Below are 6,748 nucleotides of genomic sequence, written 5' to 3' on the forward strand. Positions count from 1 at the left end.
TGACTGTAAATTAGAAAGTTGTCCAGCTCGATGAGAACAATATAATTACTGAGTTTTGTGACTGTGGGTCAAAGTGTAAAGCAACCCCCCCACTTTTGTCAAAAGGTGGCGCTACTGAGCCCCTGCACCACGCCCGTTTCTGAAACTTTGCACATGTCTACTGGCTAATAAATGTGATGTGTCTGTCGAGTTTCATGCAATTTCAAGTATGCTAAGAGTCTAAAAAGCATCAAAAAAGAATATTCAAGTTTGAAGCGTTGCCGCGGCAACAGTATCGAAGATATCAATAATCCTTTCACATGTCTACATCTGCCGTGTGTTTACATTATACACCTAAAGTTTTAAGTAAATCGGGTAAAAATAAGGGGGTGATTTCAAAGCATTTTGAAAGTGACACACTTCATTCTGCCAGTTGGTGGCGCTATAACTTTGACTCACAATAGTCACATCCATGCGATCGGCCTCTTACAGCGAACACACTGCTGCGGTTTCATCAAGATCAATTAATGTATGCAGAAGTTATAACACACTTCCTGTTTCTCTTTTCGCGGCATAATTTTGTTTCCTCGCCATGGCCAAACCTTTCGAGATATCAAAAATACGCTGACCAATTTTTCATCCTCAATGTCTTGACTTCATGCTGACCGAGTTTCGTGGCGATTGGTGGAATTCTCTAGGAGGAGTATTTCACATTCCATTGCATGCGTTTTCCAAAACACCCTAAATAGATGATTTCCAGTTGGCCTGAGGTAAAAAGTAAAAGTATGAAGGATATATGAAACGATGAGATCTATATGTGTACCGAGTTTCATATTATTACATGCAAGCGTGTTTGATTTATGGACCAAGTTTTCGGACCCTGTTCCAGGGGGCGCTGTCGAGCCCCCCTGCCACACCCGGGTACCAGCTTCAGCCCGGCCCTAATGGCCGCGGGTTCTGACCCGTGTGCAAAGTTTCAAGAGTTTTTGAGCACGTTAAGAGCCCCAAAAGTGCCCCAATAGTCGTAAGAATAATAATAATAATAAATATAGCTGCAAGCAGCGATGGCGGGCCCAAGCCGGTGGCACCGCCACCCCCGTGCCTTTAGGGTTGTTGTGCACGATGGGCAATAACGTAACCTCGCTTTGACTGTCGAGAAGATGTGTGCTGTAGAGCTTGCATCAGTGTGGGCTCTGCAAAAGTGCGCATCGAGGGCACATATCAACCACAAAGTATGCGTGAGCACCCTTCTGATACCTAAAATGAAAATGAGACACCCTACGGTCTCATGGAGTTAATGGACACATGAAATAAGTACACAAGACTGACAATTCATATGAAGTGTGCCATTTGGGACAGGGTCTATGACCGTGAACCACAATAGTCACATCTATGAGGTAATTCAAATGTAGAATACTTTTTGATGTCATAGGATGTCATAGGTCAATATCTTTTGCAGCACTTAAATGTGTTAATCCAGAAGGCCAGTATTTATCTGGAGGTCTTTGTACAGGTTTATTAATGTAATTATAATTTACGCTTATGTGTTCCTATGATATGCAATGGAAGTACATTTTTATGTTTAACATGGGTGTATTCACAATACATAGCATACAATATAATATTTTACGATTATTTATCATTATGTTAAGTAGATCATTAAAGTTAATATAGTAAATGTATTTATATATTTTGTAGTAGCTAATATAACAAGCAAGTACACTGTGGGAATTATGAATTATACCAATGGAGTCGTATGGATTGCTTTTATGCTCCCATTATTATGCTGTCCTTTTTTAGTCATAAATTAATTTCCTCGCCACGGCCAAAACGTTGGAGATATCAAAAATCCATCCGCAATGTAGCATCCTCAATGTCTTGACTTCATGCTGACCGAGTTTGGTGGCGATTGGATTAATTCTCTAGGAGGAATATATATAATTCCAGAGCATGTGTTTCCAAACAACCTATAATAGCCGACTTCCCCTTGCGCTGTTGAGCCCCCCTGCCACGCCCGGGTACCAGCTTCAGCCCGGCCCCGATGGCCGCGGGTTCTGACCCGTGTGCAAAGTTTCAAGAGTTTTTGAGTACGTTAAGGGCCCCAAAAGTCCCGGAAACCTTGAAAAACAATATCTTAATGCAAATCTCACCCAACAGAGAAAACCCCTCTCCCTCCCCCTTCCCCTCCCCTTCCCTCCCCACACACACACACACACACACACACACAGAATCGCAGGTCTGTCTGTCAGAGAGAGAAAAATTCAGAGAAATCCACATTCAAACCACAATATCTGACTGTCTGTTGGTCGGAGCTAATGACTGTAAATTAGAAAGTTGTTCAGCTTGACGAGAACAATATACACGCCGAGTTTTGTAACTGTAGATAGAACTAACTAAGTTATAACACACTTCATGTGTCCTTTTTTAATCCTAAATCAATTTCCTCGCCACGGCCAAACCGTTCGAGATATCAAAAATCCGTCCGGAATGTAGCATCCTCAATGTCTTGACTTCATGCCGACCGAGTTTGGTGGCGATTGGATTCATTCTCTAGGAGAAATATATATAATTCCAGAGCATGTGTTTCCAAACAACCCATAATAGCCGACTTCCTGTTGGGCTGGCGTAAAACTTAGAGCACGAAAGTTGTTCGGCCCGATGTGATCTACAAGTGTACATAGTTTCATATTATTACATGCAAGCATGTTTGATATACGGACAAGTTTTTGAATCCCATTCCAGGGGGCGCTGTCGAGCCCCCCCTGCCACGCCCGGGTACCATCTTCGGCCCGGCCCTGATGGCCGCGGGTTCTGACCCGTGTGCAAAGTTTCAAGAGTTTTTGAGAACGTTAAGGGCCCCAAAACCTTGAAAAACAAAAATAAAAGCATTTCACTCATCAGCAAAATCAGCCCCCTCCCTCCAGACACAGAGAGACGTAGGGTCAGTGGGAGAGGCAGAGAAAATTCTCCAAAAAATCCACATTCAAACCAAAATATCTGACTTTCTGTTGGTCTGAGCTAATGACTGTAAATTAGAAAGTTGTCCGGCTCGATGAGAACAATATAATTACTGAGTTTTGTGACTGTGGGTCAAAGTATAAAACCAACCCCCTCACTTTTGTCAAAAGGTGGCGCTACTGAGCCCCTGCACCACGCCCGTTTCTGAAACTTTGCACATGTCTACTGGCTAATAAATGTGATGTGTCTGTCGAGTTTCATGCAATTTCAAGTATGCTAAGAGTCTCAAAAGCATCAAAAAAGAATTTTTGAGTTTGAAGCATTGCCGCAGCAACAGTATCCAAGATATCAATAATCCTTTCACATGTCTACATCTGCCGTGTGTTTACATTACACACCAAAAGTTTTAAGTAAATCGGGTAAAAATAAGAGGGTGATTTCAAAGCATTTTGAAAGTGACACACTTCCTTCTGCCAGTTGGTGGCGCTATAACTTTGACTCACAATAGTCACATCCATGCGATCGGGCTCTTACAGCGAACACACTGCTGAAGTTTCATCGAGATCAATTAATGTATGCAGAAGTTATAACACACTTCCTGTTTCTCTTTTCGCGCCATCATTTCGTTTCCTCGCGACGGCCAAACCGTTTGAGATATCAAAAATCCGCTGGCAATTTTTCATCCTCAATGTCTTGACTTCATGCTGACCGAGTTTCGTGGTGATTGGTTGAATTCTGTAGGAGGAGTATTTCAAATTCCATTGCATGCCTTTTCCAAACAACCCTAAATAGACGATTTCCTGTTGGGCTGGTGTAAAAGTAAAAGTATGAAGGATATATGAAACGATGAGATCTATATGTGTACCGAGTTTCATATTATTACATGCAAGCGTGTTTGATTTATGGACCAAGTTTTCGGACCCCGTTCCAGGGGGCGTCGTCGAGCCCCCCTGCCACGCCCCGGTACTAGCTTCAGCCCGTCCCTAATGGCCGCGGGTTCTGACCCGTGTGCAAAGTTTCCAGAGTTTTTGAGCACGTTAAGAGCCCCAAAAGTGCCCGAATAGTCGTAAGAAAAATAAAATTCTAACGAAAACAATAGGGCCTTGCCTTTTCAAGGCTTGGGCCCTAATAATAAATATAGCTGCAAGCAGCGATGGCGGGCCCAAGCCGGTGGCACCGCCACCCCCGTGCATTTAGGGTCGCTGTGCACGATGGGCAATAACGTAACCTCGCTTTGACCGTCGAGAAGATGTGTGCTGTAGAGCTTGCATCAGTGTGGGCTCTGCAAAAGTGCGCATCGAGGGCACATATCAACCACAAAGTATGCGCGAGCACCCTTCTGATACCTAAAATGAAAAATGAGACACCCTACGGTCTCATGGAGTTAATGGACACATGAAATAAGTACACAAGACTGAAAATTCATATGAAGTGTGCCATTTGGGACAGGGCCTATGACCGTGAACCACAATAGTCACATCTATGAGGTAATTCAAATGTAGAATAATTTTTAATGTCATAGGATGTCATAGGTCAATATCTTTTGCAGCACTTAAACGTGTTAATCCAGAAGGCCAGTATTTATACGGAGGTCTCTGTACAGGTTTATTAATGTAATTATAATTTACGCACTGCTGAAGTTTCATCGAGATCAGTTAATGTATGCAGAAGTTATAACACACTTCCTTGCTTTCATGCTACCTTTATGTGCTTTTTGGAGCTTCAAAGTTCATTTGCTATGTGTTCCACATTCAAACCAAAATATCTGACTGTCTGTTGGTCGGAGCTAATGACTGTAAATTAGAAAGTTGTTCAGCTTGACGAGAACAATATACACGCAGAGTTTTGTAACTGTAGATAGAACTAAGTTATAACACACTTCATGTGTCCTTTTTTAGTCATAAATTAATTTCCTCGCCACGGCCAAAACGTTCGAGATATTAAAAATCCGTCCACAATGTAGAATCCTCAATGTCTTGACTTCATGCTGACCGAGTTTGGTGGCGATTGGATTAATTCTCTAGGAGGAATATATATAATTCCAGAGCATGTGTTTCCAAACAACCCATAATAGCCGACTTCCTGTTGGGCTGGCGTAAAACTTAGAGCACGAAAGTTGTTCGGCCCGATGAGATCTATAAGTGTACCGAGTTTCATATTAATTCATGCAAGCGTGTTTGATTTATGGACCAAGTTTTCGGACCCTGTTTCAGGGGGCGCTGTCGAGCCCCCCTGCCACGCCCGGGTACCAGCTTCAGCCCGGCCCTGATGGCCGAGGGTTCTGACCTGTGTGAAAAGTTTAAAGAGTTTTTGAGTACGTTAAGGGCCCCAAAAGTCCCGGAAACCTTGAAAAACAATCATTTAAAGCCAATCTCACCCAACAGAGAAATACCCTCCCCTCCCCCTCCCCTCCCCTCCCCACACACACAGAATGGCAGCTCTCTGTCAGAGAGAGAAAAATTTCAAGAAATCCACATTCAAACCACAATATCTGACTTTCTGTTGGTCGGAGCTAATGACTGTAAATTAGAAAGTTGTTCGGCTCGACGAGAACAATATACACGCCGAGTTTTGTAACTGTAGATAGAACTAACTAAGTTATAACACACTTTATGTGTCCTTTTTTAGTCCTAAATCAATTTCCTCGCCACGGCCAAACCGTTCGAGATATCAAAAATCCGTCCGGAAAGTAGCATCCTCAATGTCTTGACTTCATGCCGACCGAGTTTGGTGGCGACTGGATTCATTCTCTAGGAGGAATATATATAATTCCAGAGCATGTGTTTCCAAACAACCCATAATAGCCGACTTCCTGTTGGGCTGGCGTAAAACTAAGAGCACGAAAGTTGTTCGGCCCGATGAGATCTACAAGTGTACCGAGTTTCATATTATTACATACAAGCATGTTTGATATATGGACAAGTGTTCGAATCCCATTCCAGGGGGCGCTGTCGAGCCCCCCTGCCACGCCCGGGTACCATCTTCGGCCCGGCCCTGATGGCCGCGGGTTCCGACCCGTGTGCAAAGTTTCAAGAGTTTTCGAGCACGTTAAGGGCCCCAAAACCTTGAAAAATAAAAATAAAAGCATTCTCACTCTACAGCCAAATCACCCCCTCCCCACAGACACAGAGAGACGTAGGGTCAGTGAGAGAGGGAGAGAAAATTCTCCAAAACATCCACATTCAAACCAAATTATCTGACTTTCTGTTGGTCTGAGCTAAAGACTGTAAATTAGAAAGTTGTCCGGCTCGATGAGAACAATAAAATTACTGAGTTTTGTGACTGTGGGTCATAGTATAAACCAACCCCCTCACTTTTGTCAAAAGGTGGCGCTACTGAGCCCCTGCACCACGCCCGTTTCTGAAACTTTGCACATGTCTGCTGGCTAATAAATGTGATGTGTCTATCGAGTTTCATGCAATTTGAAGTATGCTAAGAGTCTCAAAAGCATCAAAAAAGAATATTCAAGTTTGAAGCGTTGCCGCGGCAACAGGTATCGAAGATATCAATAATCCTTTCACATGTCTACATCTGCCGTGTGTTTACATTATACACCTAAAGTTTTAAGTAAATCGGGTAAAAATAAGAGGGCAATTTTTCATCCTCAATTTCTTGACTTCATGCTGACCGAGTTTCGTGGTGATTGGTGGAATTCTCTAGGAGGAGTATTTCAAATTCCATTGCATGCGTTTTCCAAAAAACCCTAAATAGACGATTTCCTGTTGGGCTGAGGTAAAAAGTAAAAGTATGAAGGATATATGAAACGATGAGATCTATATGTGTACCGAGTTTCATATTATTACATGCAAGC

Source organism: Xyrauchen texanus, chromosome 1 (assembly GCF_025860055.1).
Source record: "Xyrauchen texanus isolate HMW12.3.18 chromosome 1, RBS_HiC_50CHRs, whole genome shotgun sequence".
Taxonomy (NCBI): Eukaryota; Metazoa; Chordata; class Actinopteri; order Cypriniformes; family Catostomidae; genus Xyrauchen; species Xyrauchen texanus.